Source organism: Mustelus asterias, chromosome 4, assembly GCF_964213995.1.
Source record: "Mustelus asterias chromosome 4, sMusAst1.hap1.1, whole genome shotgun sequence".
In the NCBI taxonomy this organism is placed as follows: domain Eukaryota; kingdom Metazoa; phylum Chordata; class Chondrichthyes; order Carcharhiniformes; family Triakidae; genus Mustelus; species Mustelus asterias.
The window spans coordinates 92,217,859-92,244,721 of NC_135804.1; positions in this window are offsets into that span (position 1 = coordinate 92,217,859).

Below are 26,863 nucleotides of genomic sequence, written 5' to 3' on the forward strand. Positions count from 1 at the left end.
ATTTCTCTGATCCTATCCTACTAGATATACAGCATGACTTATAATTCAAGTCTCACTGTTCTTACTTTCTGATTACTCAGAGATGCATGCGTCAACTGAATTTAATAGTTTAATTTTGAGTAAACTCATCCATTTCCATTAATTGCATGGAAGATACAGCTTTCACTTTCTGAAATTGATTTTTAATTAAGTACTCCTGTATGTGTCAGTTCTTTAAAAATAAATGGTCAAAGATTGGAAGTTGAAACAGTCTATTTGATCTCATATGCCCTGTGACTTTCAAATTTGCACATTTTGGGGAATCTTAAGGGCCTCCTTGCCATGGATTTAATTGGGATGTGGGTGGGAATGTGGCAGGCTCCCAGTCAGTACGATCCTATCTAATTAAATGCCCCCCCCCCCCCCCGCCCACCTCCAAACTTGCCTTGGGGACAGGCAAAATTGTCACCTGGGTATTTGTTTCCCACTTGTATCTCCCTGCAATTATTTTCTCCACATCTTCTGAAATCATTAACTCGTTGTTGAGGTAAAGTCCATGGGTGCCTGCTGTGCTCCAGTACTTTACAAAAATGGCTATTTTTCACCTGAAGGAAAAGTAAGCTGAATTTCAGCAGACAATTTGTCCAATAAGCATATGACCACAAAGCAAAGAACAAAGAACAATACAGCACAGGAACAGGCCCTTCGGCCCTTCAAGCCCGTGCCGCTCCCTGGTCCAAACTAGACCATTCTTTTGTAACCCTCCATTCCCACTCCATTCATATGGCTGTCTAGATAAGTCTTAAACGTTCCCAGTGTGTCCGCCTCCACCACCTTGCCTGGCAGCGCATTCCAGGACCCCATCACCCTCTGTGTAAAATATGTTCTTCTGATATCTGTGTTAAACCTCCCCCCCTTCACCTTGAACCTATGACCCCTCGTGAACGTCACCACCGACCTGGGGAAAAGCTTCCCACCGTTCACCCTATCTGTGCCTTTCATAATTTTATACACCTCTATTAAGTCTCCCCTCATCCTCCGTCTTTCCAGGGAGAACAACCCCAGTTTACCCAATCTCTCCTCATAACTAAGCCCCTCCATACCAGGCAACATCCTGGTAAACCTCCTCTGTACTCTCTCCAAAGCCTCCACGTCCTTCTGGTAGTGTGGTGACCAGAACTGGACGCAGTATTCCAAATGCGGCGGAACCAACGTTCTATACATCTGCAACATCAGACCCCAACTTTTATACTCTATGCCCCGTCCTATAAAGGGAAGCATGCCATATGCCTTCTTCACCACCTTCTCCACCTGTGATGTCACCTTCAAGGTTTACGGAATTCACATTTTCAAACAGGTGCGGCTGCAATTACAAGCTGAAACATTGATTAAGGCAAGCTCTAGAGGTGTTGAAGTCATATTTTACTGCCAGTCTCAAATCAGTCATCACAGCACGCACCAAAGATCAAACATGATACCTTTTGGGCTATATGTATGCCTTACCTGCAATCATCCAGGGGTGCTTTTGAATGAGGAATGAGGAAAAAAAAGTACACCAAACAAAATAACTGAATTTTAAAATGCCATTATCTTCAAAGAGGTTAATACACGTTTGTTAATATAATTAAGTTCACTTACGTAATTTTCTTATTTTATTATAACCACACTGATATAAGCATTCAGAAACTCTGGTCAATGGAAATGTGCAGACCTGGACTACAACCTTCCCCAGTTGGCTTGCAAAAATCTCCTTGGCTGGGGCTCAAATGTGCCCATTTGGAGGTCGGTAGTGACTTGCCTTATTTAGTCAACCATGCTACGGTGCAAATGCACTGGAACCTGACTAAGTACAGTGAGCGAGGACCTTGGCAAGTGGGGTCTCTTTTCCTGCCTTTGCTTTTCAATGTCATATGCCTTGTAAATGTTGAATGAAGTTTCTGCTGCTTACAAGGCAAATCTGAAACTCCTGCCAATTCCAGAGATTAGTGCAACTGGCTCTCTGCCATTTTCTGGAGGTTCCATTGGTTTCCCACCAGAGCTGTGGGGAGAGCTAGGTGGAACCACCTGAGGAATTTTGGCCTCTTGTGACTAAGTAGTTAATGCAGAAATAGCTTACAGCGCAAGAGTAGACTAACTGTATAGATTTAGTACATTCAGCTGAACACCCTACAGGTACAAACATTTTCTCTATTACATATTTTCAGCAGTTTGCCAAGGTCAATAGCAATTAATGAAAGTTGCTAAAAAGACTGCGATAGCAGCTAATCACTTAATCATGTAACATCATACTCATTGTTCATCAAGGCAAAAATGCAAAATAATTTGACAGCAAGGACAAATCAAACAACTGCGACTGTACTAAGAATATTGCTTGCATGGAAAGTCATCATGTCCTTGTCGTTGACAGGCAAACATGAACAATGAAAGAGAAACATCACATTAGATTGCTGGAGGAAATGTAGACTTCCCATTGGGGTCAGGCATGGTACAGAACTAAAAAATAGAACCTACTTTAGCTTGGTACATCAAGGCTCAATCACTTTGGTTCACTCTCCTAGGGCACATTGTTCCCTTGCTCAAGAAATATGACCCCCATCTGCGAAAAAAAAAAATACACAGAGCTTATTGACCAGGTTTGATTTTAACAAATTGAGGTCAGTTTGAATTGAACTGATCTAATCACTGAAGGAAGCTGTACATTATTACATTGCCGCATTAAATTGGCACTTCCTGACTAATGTCATATCTATTATTTGCAAATTCTGATGCTGTCCTGCAATTCTCAAAAAAGTAAATAAAATGAATTTTAAAAATGATTCCCTGTATCCATTTAGAAAATAAGTGAGCAGGTAAATAGAGGGAACTCTTGCTGAATCTTTTCACCTTGCACTCATCGGGACAGATTTCAAATCAATGATTTATATTACAGGAAATATCTATCACCTGAAAGCTTAATGTTCTTAATTCTAGCAAGACCAACATTTGCTATTCATCTCTAAATGTCTTTGAACTGACCATCCAAGGTCAATACAGAGAGCAGTTAACAGTCAACCTTATTGCTGTAGGCCAGACCAGGTAACAAAAACATAGAAAATAGAAACAGGAGTAGGTCATTCGAGCTTGCTCTGCCATTCATTTTGATCATGGCTAATCATCAATTTCCGTATCCTGATCCCACCTCTGCCCTACCATAAGGTTGGCAGATTGCTTTCAAGAACCATTTGTGATTTTATGACAACTGATAATAGTTCCATGTTCACCATTACTGAAACTTTATACTCCAGATTTATTAACAGAATTCAAATCCTATTGTCATGATTGGATTTGAACCTATATCCCCAGAGCATTAGCCTTGGATTACTAGCCCAGTAACATTACCACTACACCACCATCTCCCCCATGCTTTATTCATAGCAAAGTTCAGACCAATCAAAGTTGACTTGCCAACCAATCAGCACCCTTTTCTCCTATAATATATTTTTGCATGAACATTGAAAAGGGAAAAGGTTCCATCCCTTACACAGCCATCAGAAAATATTAGTATTAAGCCAGGACCCAGCGTAATCATCCATTAAATTATCGGAGGACCTTCAGCCACACTTGTGCGAGAACTAGAATGTAAATGTGCTGACAAAGCCAAAGAATCTTGATAGCCCTTTCTCGTTTTGTATAAAATTGTATAGAAACAAAGACACAATAATAGGCCATTCGGGCCAATCAATAGCAGCTTCAGAAGATCTTCTTCCTATCTTATTTCATCTCATTCTTTCAGTATATATTTTTATTGTTTCCCTTCATGTACTTATCCAAGTTTCCCTTAGCACCTATGCTACTCACTTCAATTGCTCCAAGTGGGAGCAACTTCCACCTTCTAAACACAAGTCATCAAGAATGTTCCTTATTTTTTACAATACAAAATAAGAACCATGATTAGTTTGCAAGGTCACATTTAGAATACTTGTTGAAGTTTAGGCATTTATCTCTTATAGGACACAGTTCAAAGAAGAGGATGAGATGACCTTGGAATCAAGGTACCAAACAATTTGTATAGACTGACAGAATTAAATGTAATCTCATTGAAGCAAAGAAGATTGAAAAGAGACACAATCCAGATCTATGAAATCATGAAAGGCACAGATAATGTGAATACAAGCAGGTTGATTAAATTAGATCAGTCGAGGTCATGGGGATAAAATTGCTGAAGTGTCAAGAGTTAATTTTAAAGGCATTTCCCCATGCCCCACACCTCTCCCCTCACGCACACACAAGTATTATTCTATTTTTTGTAAATCCCGTTTTAAAAAGGATTGGGAATGCAGATGAGGAAACATTTTCTGCCTTATCATAGCTTCTGACCCACTGAGATCACAGGAATGTCATCTATGCAAGTCAAGGCTATAGAATATAGATTATAATAGTGAATTACTTTCTTCAATTTTTTTAAAATTTGATTATCCTTGGAATCTGAGAGAAGTAAAAGGTCACATTATTCTCCAATGTCTGTAATTATTGAGTCCCTTTTGAAGATTAAATATAGTTGGGTGTGTCATGGCAGTGTAAGCAGTCAACTAGATGGAACAGCTGTACTCATCCCTATGGCCTTTTCTTGTTCAATTAAGCCATGTGGATTTGAATGTTTTAGTTTGGATTCTTGTTAAGTTAATTGAACGAAGGCTGGGCAGCTGCTATCTCAGAGCCCCAAGGTTTGGAAAGGGAAAAAAAATAACGAAGGTTCCTACTCAAGTGCTGTCCAGTGACAGTTGCTGGGAAGCTAGAGCATTGATTGTAAGGAAATGCAAGATTTTGATCACAAGAATTAGGAGCAGAAGTAGGCCGCCAGGCCCTTTCAAGCCTGCCCTACCATTCCCCATAGCCCTATATTCCTCAATCTATCAAATATTTATCCACCTCCATTTTGGATACTTCTAATGATCCAGCCTCCACCATTCTTTTGGGCAGAAAGTTCCAGAGATTCACCACCCTCACGAGAAAAAAAATCATCTCAGTTTTAAATGATTGGCCCTTTATCTTGCAGCTTTGTCCGCTTGTTCGAGACACTCGGTAGTGAAAACATCTCACCATCTACCCTGTCAAATCCCCTCAGGATTTTTCATGTTTGAATAAAGTCAGTCTCACTCTTCTAAACTTCATGGAATACCGAACCAAACTATTTAGTGTCTCTTGATAGGACAACCCTCTCATCCTAGGAATTAGCCTGGTGAATCCCCTTTGGACTGCCTGCAATGTTACTATTTCCTTTTTTTAGGAAAGGGGACCAAAACTGAGGTCACAACAGCACCCTATAGAACTGCAGCAAACTTGATACTTTTACTCATCCAGCCTTCTCCTATTTGATCTTGGAACCTTCTCATTTGTCACTTTTTTTGGTCTATTTATTCCTTCTGGGAGCTTTTTTTAAATAAGAAGTCAAATTCTATTTCAGTTCTCTCCAGCTGGACAAGGCAAACATTGAAAAAAATCAGATGCACAGAAGTACCAAGATATCCAGGTTATTATAAGATACAGGGACACTAATATACACAAAAGGGTTTTGATTGTTAAAGATACGTTAAGGCACAATTGTTATTCTGCATACCTGTACACTCCATGGGAAACAAATACACAGCACATTGTAATGGAATTGTAATGGTATACATTTTATCTCCTGTGAATAAAGATCGGTAATGTCATTCCAATATCCACCAATGAATACCAAAATGGTGTTCCAGTTTCAAATTTTTACCAACAAGTTAAATATGTAGTTAACAAAGGCATTACCACAGTTATTAAATCACAGGGACCAAGATTCACTACTGATTGTGCTTACTTAGTTAATCCCAGTTGGAGAAAGGACGAGGTACTCCATTTACCCTCAGAGCTGTTGACTAAGGAAGGTAGAAAACAATCAGCCAGGATTCCCAGCTAGGATGCTGTGTGTGGATGATAAGTGAACACAAAAATCAGGCTAGGCTTGATGTCAGTGTATGTGTGGGTGCAATGGGAATAAGAATATATAAATCTTTTGAAAGTAACTGATCCAAGACAACGATTTATTGCTTCAGAAAGTGAGGAGGTAGATTTCAATTTACTTTAAGTAAATAAAAGGTTGACTTTTTTTGCATTATTTTGGCAGTTGATTAATACAGTTGATACATACAAGAATTAAATTCATTACAACGTTTTCCATTCTTCTCTTGTTATAATACATTTCTAAAGTATTTTCCACAGAGGCTTGTTAAAACATACATTCAAGTATCCCTTGCATACAATTTGAATATATGAAAAAGGCAATTTAGCCTCTAAAAAATCTAACTTTCAGGTTCAGTTATGTACAGTCAACAATAGTATCTCCTGACAATTTGTTTTTACTGCACTATGTTCCTTAAGGATTAGAATTAGGATAGAAAATTAGCTATCATGGGTCTTTTCAGGTTGGCGAGATGTAACAGGTGGTGTGCCACAGGGATGAATGCTGGAAAATGGAGGATAAATATTGGATAATGTGAAATGGTCCATTTAGCTAGGAAAGAGATGAAAGAAGCTTATTATCTAATTGGTGAGAGATTGCAGAGTTCTGAGATGCAGAGGGATCTGGGTGTCTTAGTGAATGAACTATAAAAGGCTACAATGCAGGTACAGTAAGAAATTAGGAAATCCAATAGCCTGTTATTACTTATTGCAAGGGGGATTGAATACAAATGTAGGGAATTCAGGTTTACAAATTACTGGTGAAACAACATCTGGAGTACTGTGTACAGTATTGGTTGCCTTATTTAAGAAAGGATGCTGATACATTGGAAGCAGTTCAGAGAAAGTTTGCAAAGCTAATTCCTGATTGGACATGTTGTCAAATGAGGAAAGATTGGACAGGCTGGTCTTGTAATTGCTGGTGTTTAAAAGAGTAATAGGCAACTTGAGTGTATAAGGGCCTAAGTGGTGTTGACAGGGCGGTTGTGGAAACAATGTTTCCTCTTGTAGGAGAATCTAGTGCCTGGGGCCACTATATAGAAATAAGGGATTGCCCATTTAGGATAGAGATGAGGGAAGGAGAGGTCTTAGTGGGCTGGGGTCAGGCGTAGTGTCAGAGAAGCTTCAGATCAGTCAAAATTTCATGCCATATGCTGCAGGGGTTGGAGAAAGTTAGGTTGGGAGAGGCAGGGGTCAGGGGAATGTGGAAGAACTCCTATTCCGCTTCTCCCAAAAGCAATTCTGGAAAGACTTCATTGATGGATCTGAATCTTCTCATTCCCATCCCAGCTGCATGTTTCCTGGACTCTGGAAAACTGAGCCTGCAACCAGTAAATACAAAACACTTGGCAAAAACTTGCAGCATCATTAATTGGTTTACAAAACTGCGAGAGGAGGTGAGTCACTCACCCTCATTCTGCCTCCACTAAAACTGAAAGAGAGCAAGTTGGTGGGGGGAGGTGTCAGAATTAAAACCTCCATTCCCTTCCCCCCTCAGGAGAGATTAAAATTCCATTCTTCCCATACCCTGACCCACTCACACAATATGTATAATGACATGTTTAACTCATTTTACTTTGCTGTTGTCCTTTCTCTATACTTTTGGGAAGCAGGGAAATTTAAAGAAATGCTTTTGGAACATCCCAAGAGTACTTTGGAGCTTGTTTTGCTACAAGTACTGATGCTTAGGATTACCACCTGCCTTGATTTCACGTTGACTGCTTTAATGTTGCATGTATAAGGCTTCAAATCAGCAATAATAATTATTCGATACAATATCTTTTATCCCATTGTATGATACATTGACAATATCTGCTTCATTATCATCTCTGCTAAGGTTATGAAAGAAAAATAAGTTCAAATGTAAACCCAAGCATTTGACAGTGAATGGGAATGTTTTCTTTTCCTCAGTATTTGGTGGAAATGGTTAGTTAGCTGACAAGTCTCTTCAGACGTCACAAACTAAGCCAAGATTTCAGTGCCAAGCTACTTTACAAAGAATAAATTTTCACAACTCTGTGCTCCTTGCGCTGTCGAAATTCTCAGCACGTTCAGTGTTTACTACGTTCGCATTATTTCCTGCACAAGAACTCTTCACAGAATACTGCAAGTTCTGTCAGACTAATCTCATGCCTGCTCAAATGTCTTGCTTTTAATCTCCCTCTCCAGTTTTTCTCCTCAGCCCTCATCTTCTTCTGAAGCAACCAACTCATGCTGGAGTACCTTTCACTGGCACCTCAGTGGCTTGTCAATGCATGTTAAAATAGTAACTGTCAGCAGCCTCTTCAGACATGCAGGGTATTATAGTTGAGCCCAACTCCACTCTGACATGCAAATGCATGCACTTTCCAGCACCTATCATGGAACAACAATCAAGTCAAGGCAAAATACCGCGGATGCTGAAATCGGAAACAAAAACAGAAAATGTTGGAGAAACTCAGCAGGTCTGACAACGTCTGTGGAGAGGGAATAGAGCCAATGCATCATAAAATTCCTACAGTGCAGAAGGCGGCCATTTGGCCCATTGAGCTGTACCGACAACAATCCCACCCAAACCCTACATGCACACATATAATATTCCTGTAACCCCACGCTGATAACCCTCCCTGACATTCAGGGGCAATTTAGCATGGCCAATCCACCAAACCTACACATCTTTGGACTGTGGGAGGAAAACCAGAGCACCCAGAGGAAACCCGTGCAGACATCGAGAGAACGTGCAAACTTCACACGGTCACCCAAGGCTGGAATTGAACCTGGATCCCTGGCGCTGTGAGGCAGCAGCACTAACCACACCCATTCGAGTTTGGTTGACCTTTTGTCAGAACAATCAAGAGTTGATATTTGAGTTTAAATTTATTCATTCATGGAATATGGGCATCACTGACTAGGCCAGCATTTAATGCCCTTGCCCAATTGCCCTTGAGCAGATGATGCTGATTTTCTTTGTAGTTGCCTTTACAGGCAGGTAGAATATGAAGCGCTTATTCAAAACAGCAAGGGTCAATCCTGGAACCTGCAAGCATGCATAGTTCAGGATTGAGCCCCAGTACTTCTCTCTCAATCTGCCTTCCCACTCTCCACCACTTGGAAATAAATGGAAGTATTAGCGAGAGGCAACATGGTTTTGTGAAGGGGAGGTCGTGTCTCACTAACTTGATCGAGTTTTTCGAGGAAGTGACAAAGATGCTTGATGAGGGTAGAGCAGTGGATGTTGTCTATATGGACTTCAGTAAGGCCTTTGACAAGGTCCCTCATGGCAGACTGGTACAGAAGGTGAAGTCGCATGGGATCAGAGGTGAGCTGACGAGATAGATACAGAACTGGCTCGGTCATAGAAGACAGAGGGTAGCAGTGGAAGGGTGCATTTCTGAATGGAGGGCTGTGGCAAGTGGCCTTCCTCAGGGATCAGTGCTGGGACCTTTGCTGTTTGTAATATATATAAATGATTTGGAGGAAAACGTAACTGGATTGATTAGTAAGTTTGCGGACAACACAAGGTTGGTGGATTTGCAGATAGCAATGAGGATACAGCAGGATATAGATCGGTTGGAGACTTGGGCGGAGAGATGGCAGATGGAGTTTAATCCAGACAAATGTGAGGTAATGTATTTTGAAATGTCTAATGCAGAGAGGAAATATACAGTAAATGGCAGAACCCTTAAGAGTATTGATAGGCAGAGGGATCTGGGTGTACAGGTACACAGGTCACTGAAAGTGGCAATGCAGGTGGAGAGGGTAGTCAAGAAGGCATAAGGCATACTTGCCTTCATCAGCTGGGGCATTGAGTTTAAAAATTGGCAAGTCATGTTGCAGCTTTAGAAAACCTTAGTTAGGCCACACTTGGAATATAATGTTCAACTTTGGTCATCACACTACCAGAAAGACGTGGAGGCTTTGGAGAGGGTACAGAAAAGATTTACCAGGATGTTGCCTGGTATGGAGGACATTAGCTATGAGGAGAGGTTGGAGAAACTTGGTTTGTTCTCACTGGAACGACAGAGGTTGAGGGGCGACCTGATAGAAGTCTACAAGATTATGAGGGGCATGGACAGTGTGGATAGTCAGAAGCTTTTTCCCAGGGTGGAAGAGTCAATTACTAGGGGGCATAGGTTTAAGGTGTGAGGGGCAAGGTTTAAAGGAGATTTACGAGGCAGATTTTTTACACAAAGAGTAGTGGGTGCTTGGAACCCGCTGCTGAGGGAGGTAGTGGAAGCAGATACGTTAGTGAGTTTTAAGGGGCGTCTGGACAAGTACATGAATAGGATGGGAATAGAGGGATATGGTCCCTGGAAGGGTAGGGGGTTTTAGTTCAGTTAGGCAGCATGGTCGGTGCAGGCTTGGAGGGCCGAAGGGCCTGTTCCTGTGCTTTGTTCTTTGTTCTTCGTTCTCCAAGTAGCAACCCAGGCATAAATCTCTTTTGGACAATCTCTTCACTAACAACTGTACTCCTGTCCCGCAGACTCACTGGGCAACCTGTTATGGCTCCTTACGAGCAACACTGTCAAGTGCCACATCTTCTCTTGCTGACCTTTGAACTGAGCTTGATCTTTAGCTGCCTATCTTGCCAACACCCTCTGAAACAGCTTACTCCATCCATCACTGCCTCCTGTCAGCAGATCAACATTCACTTTCCACCCAACACTCCCCTCAAGAAATGTCCGTTGACTCATAAACAAGTCATTACCAGCCACAACTTTTTGTGGACCATCACTTTCATGAAAACCTGACGGATGTATGCTGACACCTGCCCCTGACTGAAGGCACTGTCTGAGCTCTCATAATAAGTACAGAAGAAATAGGAGCAGGAGTAGGCCATCTAGCCCCTCGAGCCTGCCCCGCCATTCAATAAGATCATGGCTGATCTGATAGTGGTTTAGTTCCACTTACCTGCTCGCTCCCCATAACCCTTAATTCCCTTATTGATCAGAAATCTATCTACCTGTGCCTTAAACATATTTAACGAGGTAGCTTCCACTGCTTCAATGGGCAGAGAATTCCAGAGATACACTACCCTCTGAGAGAAGAAGTTCCTCCTCAACTCTGTTCTAAACTGACTCCCCCTTATTTTGAGGCTGTGTCCTCTAGTTCTTGTTTCCTTTCTAAGTGGAAAGAATCTCTCTGCCTCTCCCCTGTCTAGCCCCTTCATTATCTTATATGTCTCTATAAGATCTCCCCTCAGCCTTCTAAACTCCAATGAGTACAGGCCCAATCTACTCAATCTCTCCTCATAAGCTAACCCCCTCATCTCCGGTACCAAACTGGTGAACCTTCTCTGTACTCCCTCCAAGGCCAATATATCCTATCGCAAACAACGGGTCCAAAATTGCACACAATACTCTAGTTGCGGCCTCACCAGTACCTTGTACAATTGCAGCAAGACCTCCCTGCTTTTATACTCCATCCCCTTCACGATAAAGGCCAACGTTCCATTTGCCTTCTTGATCACTTGCTGCACCTGCAAACTGAGTTTTTGCGATTCATGCACAAGGAACCCCAGGTCCCTCTGCACAGTAGCATGTTGTAATTTTTCACCATTTAAATAATAGTCAATTTTACTATTATTCCTTCCTAAGTGGATAACCTCACACTTGTCAACGTTATACTCCATCTGCCAGATCCTCGCCCACTCACTTAGCCTATCCAAATCTCTCTGCAGACTTTCCGCATCCTCCACGCAATTCGCTTTTCCACTCATCTTTGTGTCATCCGCAAACTTTGTTACCCTACAGTCAGTCCCCTCCTCCAGTACCTTCACTCGGTCCCCTCCTCCATCCCCAGTCCCATCCCCAGTTACCTTGGAATATCACCTCCTAATCCTTTGAAGTCTTCACTTCCTTTAAGCACCTCATCTTGTTCCAACCCTCTGTTTCCTTTAGAATCCTCATCAGTTACCAACATTGACCCTCTCCCGATCCAACATTTTCCATTCATGCTTGTCTTACTCAGTCTTTGCAATGTTTCATGCTCAGTGATTTCAAAATCCATCTTATTTGGCCTTGCCCTGTGATTTCAGTGGCCTCCTGTCACCAAGGAAAAATAAAAAAAGGGAGCATATTATCTAAATGGTGAGAGATTACAAAGCTCTTAGATTCAGGCAGATCTGGGTGTCCGAGTGCATGAATCATAAAAGGCTAGAATGCAGATACAGCAAGAAATTAGGAAGGCTAATGTTTCTTGTGAGGGGAGTTGCTTACAAAAGTAGGGAGGTTATGCTTCACTTTTATAGGACACTGGTGGGATCACACCTCGACTAATTTGTACAGTATTGTTCTCATCATTTAAGAAAGGATGTAAATACATTAAAAGCAGTTTAATGATTTTTTCCTAGACCAATACCTGGAATGGGTGGGTTGCCTTATGAAGAAAGGTTGGGCAGACTAGGCTTGTATCCACTGGAGTTTAGAAGAGTAAGGGGTGACTTGATTGAAACCTTTAAAAGGTCCTGGGGAGCATTGATCTGGTGCATGTGGAGAGGTTGTTTCCTCTTGTAGAAGAATCTAAAACTAAGGATCTTTGTTTAAAAATAAGGGTGGCCTATTTAAGACAGATTAGGGGACTTTTTTCTGAGGGTAGTGAGTCTTTGGAACTCTGTTCCTCAAAAGGCAGTGGAAGCAGAATCTTTGAAAACTTTTAAGGCAGCAGTGAATAGATTCCTGATAAACAAGGGTGTGAATGTCCATTATTTTATTGAATGGCAGAACAGACTTGAGTGGCCTACTCCTGCCCCTGATTCATATGTTGGTATTCCTAAACCTCTCCCTCCATATAAACATTCATGCCCATATTCAAAGTGACCCCTTCAACCTCCCTACATCCTTCTCCTTCTTTAAGATCTTTGAAACCCATCTCTTTGACCAAGCTTGTGGTGACTCCAACTAAGCTTATTTGGGTCAGCACTTTTTTTCTCTGATTGTGCCTCTCGAAGACACTTTAGAACAGTTTTCTGTGTTAAAAGGACATTATATATTTTGTTGTTTGAACCTTATAATTAGAGACAAAAAATGTCATTAATAAAAGCACATTATGCATGCAAATTTTTAAAATCAAATTGAGTGTCATCGAATACAAAATTCTGCAGCGTGATATCAGTGAGTAATGTGTTTCTATGTTGGAATTTCTCAGACCATTTTAGCAAAGGCTTTAACTATGAAAATGAAATAAATGAGATGAATGCATCAATATAATAATCATCATATGATGTGTTTTTTTTACAGATTAACTCTAGAACTGGGTGTGTGGGAGACTGGAAATTGAGGAGAAAATCCTTGTCCCTACGGACTGGATATTAATTTTTTGCACTCTATATGATTTTAAATGCAGTAACATGTAAATTGGTTTGATATTGCAGTCCTGCATTTTGTTCTGATAGATTTTATTTGCCGTAATGTTTCTGCAGCAATGCCTTACTCTGATACTGTCCTTATGACTGTATTGCAAGTATGTTGCTATCTTATTGCCGGGGGCTGCAGAGAGCATGGTTTACTGTTCTCAGATGTCTTGCTGATCTGATGGGAAACAGTTAGAAGCAATAGTAACAGCCAGAAGGTTGCAACAATCAAATTCTGTGGCAAAAGATGAAACCTTGAGCCACAGGCCCCAAGATCCACCCATAAAACTGAGAACAGCCAAATCTTTACCATTATGAGAAGAAATCTAAAACAATATCAGCAGTATTTTCTATCAATACGATGCAGCTACATCTTATACAAGTAACAGTAATATCATGGTTGGGTAGCTTCAAGAGTTGCCCTTGAGAATTCCCCCCTCAGTAACTTCGCATTGCACATCTCATCTCTACTTTCAATAGATTTCAATTCCTGTGATCAGTTCCTATGGGGGTTACATGAAGGAGCATGTATACACTGAATACTGGTAACCTGGAATGCCTGAAGGTCAGTGTCTAAAATGAATGCTGGAGAATTTTCTCATTTACATGGCTCCAAGTGTCAAAGACAACTTTTACACCCATATCAACCTGCTTAGCTTCACGAGTGAAATTGCCCATTTTCAACACTTGGTGGCAACAAGGATGCTGACCAGCTTTCCTTCAAGTTTGAAAATATTTGAAATACAACTTCAAACTTTCCCGTATCAAAGAATGTGTTTCATCCTATGACTGAACTTTAAGATGATTTTAATTCTGATTTATTTTTGATTTGCCACACTTAACGCATGAACAAAGACAAATGCAGTTTGCTTGCAGAAGGGTGAGATGTACATCTTATAAACCTTGGAAGAATGGCAGACACAAGTGGCCTGTCCATGGGAGGCAAAGAATGTTGCTCACTGGATGGTGAACAACCAAAGCCACATTGTCTTCCAAAGAATCCGAGGCAAACATTGTAGCAATCCCTGTTGTGATTGATAACTATTTTTAAAAATGTGAAATTCCAAGCTGAAAGGGTGACAAGATTTCAGCCAGAATCCTCCAGACATTCACGCCGGCAGGATTCTCTGCAGACTCAGCGCATCTCTGCCCATGGGTTTCCAGCCGGCGTGAGGTGACATCAATAGGAATTCCCATTGACAGCAGCAGGACCCGAGAATCCCATTGCTAACAAACAACATGCTGGCAGGAAAGACGCGGTTGGGAGGCTGGAGTATCTCGCCCTTCATGTTTTAAGATATTTACTGTAACAAAAGACTAAACACTGACTAAATATTATCTCTGTCGACAACTTATACTTAACCACAGAACAGAACTTTTCCTTTTTGCTTACAGCATTGAAAAAAACTTAATATATTTCACATTGTTCCTTAAGTAGACACCCAATCCTCCCAGCAGCCATCCAAAATGATTCTTAGCTCCCAGGGGTTTACTTCTATTCATTTCCTCTTTCAGCCTGATATCGTTTAACCCCAGAAACTTCAGGCTGAGTGTATTACTAGTTGGCCTACTTATCCATCAATCTTCCAGCTTTATTTTAACACCACACAAATTTGGTATTTTCCCAAATGCGAACTTCCACGAACATTTTGGTGCAATGAATGCTAGATTTTTGATGTCAAGTTGCTCTCTCCCAGAGCCTGGCAGACTAACCGACCTTTGTGATATTTAGAGGTATCTTAGGAAAGCCTGAAACCTGATCTTTCCAATGGCTTCCCCATGGCATTGTGAATCATGTTTCCAGGTGGAAATGCTGATTGGCTTTCCTTGAGAATCTAACTCTCTTTCATCTTGGAGCTAAATGGACAGTTTGGAACACAACAATTTACAACCCGACATTCGCATCACTTTTTGGAATTGGAGACTTGGGCTTGAATTTCTGTTCTCCATCGTAGTGAAAATTCTGAAGACCTGCCTCCCAACACTGCAGTTAATGTTTCCACAGAGACAGGAATGGGGCAGGTTGGGATTTATGCTTGCAGTGTTTCACAGAAAGAGTTGCCCATATAAATCATCTGCTGCCTCCAGTCATACCTGATCTTAATTAGTCATGAGTTAGAAACATGTGCGGGATCTTACGGTCTCACTTGCCCGGAAACCGTAATATCCTGTCCAAGGTCAATGGACCTTTCCATTGTCCACTCCTCGCCCGTTCTGATTCCTGAGGTGGGTGGGGCAGTAAAATTCCAGCCGGTGCATGCTGGTTAGACATATGCAGAGCAGATCTAAACTTTTCAAAGTTCTTTGGAGAAGTGGGATATCTTTTAAGAGAGGTAGGGTACCTCTATGGATGTTTCCTGAGAAAGATAAGTATCCTTTGGGATTGTTTATAGAGGACATGAATGTGCATAAACTCATTGGAACTGCCAAGAGGAATTTAAGAGGAACTGTTAAAACTGTCAAGAGTAACTGTCAAGCTGTCAAGGCTTTTAAAATGGCTGTCATTTAAATATTTGGAAAAAAAAGAATAGAGTGTCAGAAAAATAATTGCTTGCTATTTCATTCTGTCTTTTGACATAAGCCTGAGGGCTATCATTACTGGAATTATGCTACAAGATGGATTTCACAACCTTATTATCACAGTTTGATTGAAAGTTCGAAGTGGACTCTTTGAAGTCAGGCTATGAATTCCATTGTTTGCTTTATGATTTATCAGAGATTAAGACTTCAATGTTATCTTATAAGGAACCATATAAGTGAAGTAATGTAAATGTAGTGATTGTTTTTTTTTCATGAATGTGTGTGAGATTTAGAAATTGAATATGGAGTGGACACTTGAACTTTATTTTATATAATATCTGCAAGGCTCCTGAGATCTGACTGTGGTGGGTACTGGGTGTGTTGGCATGATGGGTGCACTCGCAAAGGCTGGTGGAAGGATTAAGTTGATATAGAGGCTATGAAGTTCCATGGAGATGTGTTAACGGATGCAGGTTGGCATAAATTATGAAAGACCATGAAGGATGGATACAGGGCATGAGGTGGCATGTGGTAGCATGGATGGTGAATGGATTGTGTGGAGGGGTGAGTGGCTGTCACGGTGAGGGTTGTTTTTTGCTTGTGTTTTTTTTAATCTTTGAAAAATTGCTCGTGTACAGAGGCAATCTTTCCACCCAGCTCTTTTCCATGCCTGTTTTGAGGTTGCCCGGCCCAACTCCCATGGCACAGCGCCAAGCCAAAAACAAAAATCCCATCTTTAGGGGCACGTTTTCCCCACTTCAGCTTGTGGAGCCGGGAAGTGTCCTGACTCTGCACTCCCAACCCAGGAGCAGAAGTGTAGTCCTTAGTGGGCCTGTCAGCATAAGTCCGAAGGATTATTTTCCCCTCCAAGTAATCACTCTAAATATATTGGCTCCAAATGTAGTTGAGGGTAAAGAACAGCTCAGAAATTCCAACAGTAATAATCCTAGCAATTAGGATAAGTTTGCAGTTGCTGGTACAGAACCCTCCCCACCTTTATCTTCAGGATCCAGGCTGGTTGCCAGGCATAGACAACTGGTGCAACATTCAGACATCCTTCTTGTGGCCATAATGCAAAAGCTTTCTTGGCATAATAGTAGTTATTACTATGCTAGATTCCAGATGATATTTGGAACCAGGAACACTAAGCTCATAGGCCAGAATTTTACCAGCCCACCCACCACGTGAATCAGAGTGGGCAAGGGACGGAGCATGGGAAGGTTTGTTGACCTCAGGTGGAATTTTATGGTTTAGGGATGAGCGAGGCTGTAAAACCCCGCCCATATTGTCTCACCCCTGGCTCGATGCCACGGTCTGTCATTTACCCTGTGATAGGCAAATGGAAAGGTCAAGAGAAAGAGAGCTCCCAGAGACAGAAAAGAGTTAATGTAACTGTATCACCCCCCCCCCCCCCCCCCCCCAACCCACCTCTTTCATTGGGAGTTACACCAGTCATATGTTGAGGTCATCCCAAGAGATTGGTAGAACATCCATAGAATTCCACCGGCCTTAATTTCACTAATTTTATTTACTTGAAGTGTCATATTTGTGTGCTCTTGCATTTTGGTCATATCTACAATTTCAATTGATTTTTGCTTTAAAAAAGTCACCTATGTACAAGCAATATAATACAATTCGTCCATTGGAAGAATTTTTATTTCACACTAACACTGCCATTGTGAAGTAAATGCTGCTTGAAACCAGAATCACAGCCCAGTCTAGCACTAGAGCAAGATAGGATGTCGAATGGGAGGAGTGAGTCTCATTTCTCATCACTTCAGAATTAGTTCAAGTCTTAGGAAAAGATTTTTGTTTCCAAGGCAAAGAGCTTAAGTTGGGAAATTGTCCAACTAGGTGCACCCAGCTCAGGGAAAATGCTCCCTGAAAGGTGCAATTTCATTCCAGGAGGTGGGGTATGTGAAGAGGGCTGGGTGCGGAAAGAGCCAGAACTGCTATTCCAGTTTTAGATTAGAGGCAGCCAATAAAGCTGCTTCGTGCAAAGACAGTGAAAAGTATTGTTTCTTGCGCACTATAAAGGGAAAATATATCATTCAGAGTACATAGGGAAGAAAATTAAACCTGCCTGCTGTGGTTCTATATTGAAAATGTGAGTTTGCATGATACTTTATTTCTGGAAGAATCATGTCAGCATTTGTCTGAATTTCCAATATATGCTGCCAGTGGGTGAGATTCCACTCTGCAAGTGAAAAATCTATGAAGAATGCAAGTGGGAGAGCTACAAGAAGGCTGACAAAATAGATCAAATCAGTTATTAGTTACCACCTTCAATAAATGGAAACAGGGAAATATCAAATTAGGAAAAAATAGAAAATTAGATTGAAACTTCGGACATGTCACAAGTATGGCTTCAAGCAGACAATATCTCACTTTTTGCTTCATTTCCCAGGTGAAAGAAGTGAAATGTTCCCTGCTGGTGCACTGCTACAGTGGCAGAATGCCAAACCAATAAAAGGTGTTTTCATTTCCATTATCTGACAGTCAAGAAACGAATTTAAGATTGGATTAAAAAAAACAACTTCTCTCTCACCCTGTCTTTTCTTAAGGGACCAAATATGCCATCAAAGCACACAGGTCTGGGCTGATGAATGCTGAAAGTCAGCCTTTCTCCAGTTGCACCTGAGGATATGGTATCACACAACACCTTTTGTGTGTTATGCTATTGCTAAGCAATTATCCTTCGCCAAATCTGAGGAAGTTACGGAACAGTGTGGGGTGATGAGGTCCTTTCATTTTGTCTGTTTTATTGACCCAAGCTACAAATACACAGCTGAATCTGCTGATAAGAATCTGTCTGCTTAGAGAGAGAGAGAGAGAGCCAAATAGAAATCTTTTCACTTCAGTGAAGTCTTATCTTTAGAAGGTCAACCTTTCTTTCCAATGCACTCTGCTTGAAAGTCTGAAAGACATTTCCCATACACTGGTTCTGTAAATTGCCCTTCTCCAATTAATTTACATCCAAAACACACCATGAACTCTCTTCCTCCATAGTCACTGGTATAAATGAAATGTGATGTTCATTGTTAGCACTGCAAATGATAAAATAACATTCTATTTTACTCTGTCGTCTTTGACTTGTGGAAAGCAAGAAAAAGTATCTTATTCCTGTTATCGATTTTTTTTTGAAAATTGGGTTTCACCTACAATCCCACAATAAGATAAACAGTACTTTGCATTTCTAAATCAAAAGACTGTGGTTCTGACTCAGTTATAATCGCTGTGTATAGAATGCTAATAGGGAACGAAGAAACAAGAGTGCAGAGGTCCTTTTACACATCAGGAAACAATTTTTAATCAATGCATAATTTTAATTGTAATCACAGCATTTCAAGGTCTCATACCATTTATAAATTACAATTTTAAATGTGATAAATATGCAGAGCTTTGAAAATGCAAGACGTGCCAACTCAACACAGTTGTCAATTCTGGTCCAGGATAACGAAGGATACGAAAGTAAAGCAGAATGACATTGAACTGAAAGTCATATACTAGTACTGGCTCTCAGCACATGGTAAGATTTAGCACATTTTCACCCCACCAACTTCCTTCTTGTAAAGATATTAACCCATGCTGGGACACAGCTCTGCTGTTGCAAATGTCCTTCACTGTCTCACACAAGTGACCAAACTTCATGTGCAAGGCCAGCTAGTGTCAGGGTCTATTCAACTGTAGAAGGCACCACAGCTCACTTTACTCATATGTGCATATTTTTAAACAGTAGTCACTAGGTAACTCAGCAAAATTTTCAGGGCAGCTGAGTCTAATTGCAGAAAATCTATTGCAATTGCACCCAAGATCAATTAACTCAATACAAAACTGGAACGGAATGCTGCAGTATAGGAAATTCCAATTTTTGGGCTGCGATCTCAAACTAAAATACCTTTCAGGTGGTTTTAACAATGCCATGTCACTGATTGAAGAACAATGGTCTTCTCCCAGGTATTCCGTGTAATACTTTTACCACAGTGGCACTGTGGTTCGCACTGCTGGCTCACAGCGCCAGGGACCATTGTTCGATTCCTGGCTTGGGTCACTGTGCGGAGTCTGCATGTTCTCCCTGTGTTTGTGTGGATTTCCTCCAGTTGCTTCAGTTTCCTCCCACAGTCTGAAAGACATGCTGGTTAGATGTATTAGCCATGCTAAATTATCCCTCGGTGTACCCGGACAGGTGCCAGGGATTTTCACACTAACTTCATTGCAGTGTTAATGTAAGCCTACTTGTGACACTAATATAAAAAGAGGTTACCTGGTAACCTACGTATGTAAAGTGCTTGATCACTTCCTGAGGTCACAAAAGATGCTATACAAATGCAAGATTTTTTTCCCCTCACTCTTGGAGTGCCTACCTAGATTTATGTCTGATGCGCGTTATCATACACGAGGCTTGATGCTCAGGAAATAAAGGCTTTTATTTGCTGTAACGAAGCAGCCAACAATTATATACACGATCCCAGACTGAGGGGTCCCAGCCAGAGCAGGGACCTTTATACCTCTCCCAGGAGGCGGAGCCCGACTGGGATGTACCACAACACTACAATACAAAGGTGTAACAACCCCACCCTAACCCCAACAGCAACAAGTAGCACAACCCATCCCTAACCCAACAGCAACATATGTACATACTTGTAGTACTGGCCAGACCCTGGCTCAGTACTATCCAGTGGGAACCAACGATGGTTCACCACAATGTCTGAAGTGTCTGGAGGGAGATTTCAACTTACGACTCACTGATTCAGAGGCAAAACTGCCAAGTTGGAGCCATGACTGAGTTTGGAAATACTTATCCACACACCATAAAATGCCAACTTTAATCCATTTCTATACTTGATGAGACCTGGGTATGTGCAGTTGAGGGGGGTGGGGGAGGGGGGGGGGGGGGGATAAAATCAAAACAGCATTCCAGATCCTGTGTTGGGCTCCTCCCAGCTTACAGGCATATTTCAGGCAGCACATGAGGCAAAACTCAGGATTCTACAACAACCATAAAACTCTGCTGCAAATTTAATGCATTGTACAATTGGCACAATATGCGAGAGCCACCAGAAAATGCAGCACTAGGTATTATCAGACACGGAAAAAGGCTGGAAAAGGATTTTTAAAAATTTTTTTGCCTCTGGATCCCTCCACCCCAGAATCAAACCAATGGCTCTCTGCTACTCAAAATTCATGCAAAACTCTCACCTAGAGTTAAAATTGGAACTTGCCTGGGAAATTCTCCGATCTTTACTTTATTTGCATCGGAGACACAAAAATCCCCTGCCTAGTTACAAATACATTATAACTTACTACCTTTCTGACTCTGCTGAGAAAGATCAGCCTTTTGCTGATAAATAGTTTACTATAGATCTTTCATGTTGTGTTAAATTCATATGCTTTATTGAAGCCAGCACAACATGATTGCACAGTCAGAATCTCATTTTTCAAAGGTCTGATAGGGCAGCAACATATTGCTGGTTCTAAAGACATAGGTACAAACTAGTATTGTGCCATTAATCTTCCATTGCATTCAGACTGATTCCAACATCAAACTGACAATATAACATGCAGCAGTGCACAGATTCATTATTGTAATGCTTTGAGGGTACAAAAATACGGTTTTCTTCTCAGTTCCTATTCTGGAGGTAAATCTCCATTTAAATCAGAGCAGGCATTCTACGCCCAGATCCTCGTCATCTGTACTTTGAGCTTGAAATCAAGGGTGTGCACAGCAGCAACCCAGTCGTGACTGTCGCAAAGTGATCAACTAACCAAGGGGCTGAATCAACCTTTTTTGGGGCAGAGTGGAAGAACTTTGCTCAGCATCCAATTGTTAAACCAGATTTAGAAGACTTAATGCTGAATCTGGAATGTTCATTAAAGCTGCTTGCATTAGCAAAAACAAAATTCAGCCATTCTGTCACACAAATCTAAATAATCTGTTAAATTAGCAATCAAATTGTGAAGCTACTATTTTCCCTGAATGGGACCTGTACTTGTTTTCTCCCCATGGTTTTGTGTTGGAAGTAAAAACTAAACATTGTGATTGACAGAAGATGCTTGGTCAGTATCATAAGAACGTAAGAACTAGGAGCAGCAGTAGTCCATCTTGCCCCTCGAGCCTGCTCCGCCATTCAATAAGATCATGGCTGATCTTTTCGTGGACTCAGCTCCACTTACCCGCCCGCTCACCATAACTCTTAATTCCTTTGCTGTTTAAAAATTTATCTATCCTTGCCTTAAAAACATTCAATGAGGTAGCCTCAACTGCTTCACTGGGCAGGGAATCCCACAGATTCACAACCCTTTGTGTGAAGAAGTTTCTGCTCAACTCAGTCCTAAATCTGCTCTCCCTTATTTTGAGGCCATGCCCCCTCATTCTAGTTTCACCCGCCAGTGGAAACAACTTCCCTGCTTCTATCTTATCTATTCCCTTCATAATCTTATATGTTTCTATAAGATCTCCCCTCATTCTTCTGAATTCCAATGAGTATAGCTCTAGTCTACCCAGTCTCTCCTCATAAGCCAACCCTCTCAACTCCGGAATCAATCTAGTGAATCTCCACTGCACCTCCTCCAGTGCCAGTATATCCTTTCCCAAGTAAGGAGACTAAAATTGTACACAGTTGTGCCTTGTGCCTTGTGTTGGTTCCCTGCCACACTGTGCCATTGTACTTTCAATGCTTAGCCTGCTCAGCCATATTTTATTTGTCCTTGCAAAGAATCAGAAACACGATTATGGCAATATCTCTGCAAAACGCAATCCTTGTTAAACTAGCTTAATTTCTTAAATGAGAGTGGGACCATTTTGGCATGTCCGAAAGCCACAAGTACTAGAAGATGGTAGAGGAAGCGTTGCTAAGATAACTGACAATTAATATTCCACATAAGGTCTTAAAGAACCAGAGAATCCCTACAGTGCAAATGCAGGCCATTTGGCCCATCGAGTCTGCATCAACTCAGAACATCTTACACAGCCCATAACCCTGACCAATCTACTTGGATACCAAGGGGCAATTTAGCATGGCACTTCACCTAACCTGCACATTTTTGGACAGTATATAGTCAGTCGTGAGATAGAGACAAAAAATTTCCAGTGTCTCCACTCCTGACCAGAGCAGAAGATTCCAACTATGCACTAGTACTGTTTAATCATTGTGTGCATTACAGGAACTCACAGTAGGTTTCAGGATAGCAAAGTGAATGGAACATGATGTCACTGGCCCAAATTTGAGATATTGGATATTTGATTGTGAGACCACATCCACAGGTGACCAATCATCTATCCACCATGGGTGGATAGGGCAGCACACGGTTTTTGGGGGATGGAAGGAGCGGGGGAGGGTTGGGGGAAGAGGAAGTTCAGACTGCCTGGCAACAAAGGGAGGTTCACCAATAAACAACGTCATGGAAGAGTGAACTGTCTGGGCTAGGGAAGGCTGCAATTTTCTTTGCAGGCCTCTTCAGACAACTTTGGTTTATTCTGGCCCCATCAAAAAAATGCTCCTCTATTATCGCAATAAGTTTCTTCATCCTCCCTGTCAGCAGCCAACCTGCTTTTATCTTGAAGGAAAGCTACAATAGATTCCCTATTCAGGCCCAATTTAAAACATGGTTGGATGATAATTCATGTTGGATTGGCAGAATTCACAAGGCCCCCACTTGCTATCTGGTAGATGAAGACTACAGGCAGAGGGAAGCGAGCAACTTTCAAATGGATAGCTAACTTGCTCAATTTTAATTTTCACCCATTTTTAAAATCCAGATAATAGTATGCAAACTCAGGTAGCTTAAAGAAATAAGCACAGACCAAGAGAACACAAAATACGCATTAAACATAGTATGCAAACTCAGGTAGCTTAAAGAAATAAGCACAGACCAAGAGAACACAAAATACGCATTAAACATTCACAATAGCGAAATGTTGGCAAGATAAAGGTAAGAAATGAATGAATGCCATTAGGTTTAGTTGTCTTTTAATCTGCTCCATGCCAAACACAAAAATGTACTTGTGTCCAGCTAACAAAATTACTTTAAAGTTGTGAGTGATCGATTCAGTGGTCAGTGCCATGACAATTTATTGTAACTAATTGTGTAATAGTTCAATTTAAAAACGATCACACATTTAAGTTGTAAATGCATCATCTAGCTGAGCTATTGTATTTTGCAATGACATGTCTTATATTAGCTGAAACGATAAATCTGCAAAAAATGTTGAGACACAACAGCAGCTTTGTTTCGAGCATAGATTCAATCTGCATTAAAAAAGCTAAACATTGGTGGGCAGAATTGAATTGATCAAGTTATGGTAAATATGTGCTTTCATAATAAATGCATTAGGGAATATTATTCAATTGTCTGAGTTTTAATCAAGATACATAATTCTGAGGAGCAAAGTACTTTCCATTTCAACAAACCAGTGCCAGCATCAAGCAATCTCAGGTAAAGTACCAAAACAACATGAATTTACATAGTACTACTCACTTGAAAGTGGTTTACATCAAAAAGGACACGGAAGAGTAGATAAAAAGTTGGAGTGAAAGGAAATGTTGAAAGAATGAGGGTAGAGGACTACAGTCAACTTCAAAATAAGAGTTTTGAGGAGATTTTGAAAGCAGGCAGTTAATTGGCAAGATGTGGCTTGCTGAGGAGTGAGGATGTAGGCAGGAATTGCAAATGACAAGAACATAATGGTTGAACAGGAGACTACCAGTGGCAAAATGAAAATAGGGGGAAACTGGAAACCTAGGGCTAAGGAAAGGGGGGTGGTATATGCAGAGATGCAAAGTGGGATGAATTACTAGAGGAGGGGACAGGCAAGCATCCAGTACTTTGAAAGGTAGGATGAGAATTGAAATCACTTCATTGGGAGCCAATGAACAAAGAACAAGCAACAGTACAACACAGTAACAGGCCCTTCAAGCCTCTGCCGATCATGTTTGTCTATCTGAACCATATACTCCTCTATTCTCCATTTCTTCATATGCCTATCAAGATAAGTCTTAAATGTGGCTCACGCAACTGCCTCAACCACCTCACTTGGCAGTGCATTCCAGTCCCACACCACCCTGTGTAAAAGACTTCCCCCACACATCTCCACTGAACCGTCCCTCCTTATCCTGAACTTGTGCCCCCTTGTAATTGTCATTTCTGCCCTGGGAAAAATATGGATCTGAGAGAAGGGTTAATACTGTATCAGACTTTGTATGCTATATATTAATTGATACTTCAGCATTTATTGCTTAATTGGCCTGAGAAGGTGATGGTGAACAATCTTTTTGAACTGCTGCAGTCTAAGAGGTATCGGTACTACCGGAGTGCTTTTAAAGAATGAGGTTGTTCCAGAAATTTGTTAACACCTGCCTGTGAGCATGAACCAGGTGCAAGCAAAAATCCTTGTACTAGAATGGGTGTGCTTTGGGTCTCATTTCAATGAAACTAACTGGACATCTCCAGGTTGCTCACTGACAGATGTTATGCCAGCTCAATGGATAAAGCTCCCATCTTGGAGTCAGATGATTTTGGTTCAGGTTCCACCTCAGCACTTGAGCGCAACGATCAAGGCTGATACTCCAGTGCTGTGCTGTCAGAGGTGCTGGCCGGAACTTTATCACCTCGACCGCCACAGAATCGAAGCAGGCGAGGGCCCAACAACGGAAATCTCCATTGGCTTTGGGCAGGGATTTCCAGTCTCGCTCAGGCGACACCGTAAAATCCCACCCGCTGTCTTTTTGACAGGACTGGATTTGGTGCTGGGAAATGAAGTGGACCAAATATCTGTGAGGGAACACTTGGGTTCGTCATTGTTTGGATTAGTAATGCAGAAGAGCAAGGAATATTCTAAAGTAGAATGTTTAAATTGGAAGAGTGGGAAGGGATCCAGCCAAAGTAAAATGGAACCAAAGACTGGCAGGAGAAAAACCATGAGAGAAGAATGGGTGATCTTTGAGGAAGCGATGCTTCAGATAAAGGATAGATACATCCTAAGGGTGAAAAGTAGGGGAACCAAAACCAGGGCTCCATGGATGATGGAGGAGGCAGAAAATTTGGTTAAATACAAAAAAAAGAGACTCTATGATGCATAGAAGGTGAATTCTTCACGCAAGAAGCAGAGCAATAACAATATGTTGAGAAGAGAAGTGAAGAGGAAAATAAAACAGCAGCAGAACGTGAGAATCCCGACTGTGAGCGAGGTCGGAGAATCCGGCCCACTGAGTACAAAAGCAGGGAAGCTTTGCCAAACCTTTGTAAAATTCTGGCTAGGCCACAACCAAGGCATCCACTTCTGGTCATCACACTTTCGGAAGGATGTGAGGATCCTTCAGTGTATACGATTCTGACATTTTTCAATAAGGTAGGCAAGGAAACAATGTTCCCATTAGCCAGGGGATTAGGGGATTAGATTTAAGATTTTGGGCAAGAGTTACAGAGGAAATGTGAGCAAGAATATGCAGCGAATGGAACTTACTGCCCACGAGCGTTGTGGAAGTTGAAGCAATCAATGAATTCAAAAAGAAATTGGATGGACACTAGAAGGAAATAAACTTGCAAGGATGACTGGCACAGAGCAGGGGAATGGGAAGGACAATCCCAAAATGGACAAGTTTCCTCCCACAGTCCAAAGTTGTGCGGGTTAGGTTGATTGGCCATGCTAAAATTGCCCCTTAGTTTCCTGAGATGCGTAGGTTAGAGGGATTAGCAGGTAATATGTGTGGGGATATGGGAGTAGGGCCTGGGTGGGATTGTGGTCGATGCAGACTTGGTGGGCCAAATGGCCTGTTTCTGCACTGTAGGGTTTCTATGATTTCTATGATTTCTAAGTTGCCAAAGGAAATAATCACAACCACATCACTTGAAATCTTGAGAATATTTCCATTTACAAGCTTTCATTACTGGGTCTATCATTTCAGTAGGTCATGCCTGGTTTAGCTAGTGCTATGCATATAAATGTAGGCAGAGTGCAGCTATTAGTCTATGCTACTGACACAACCAAAGAAGCTGATGATTGTCCCTTGGTGAACAGCATTGACACTTCAGTGTTTTCTGAAAACACATCAAATCTTCCAGCGCTGA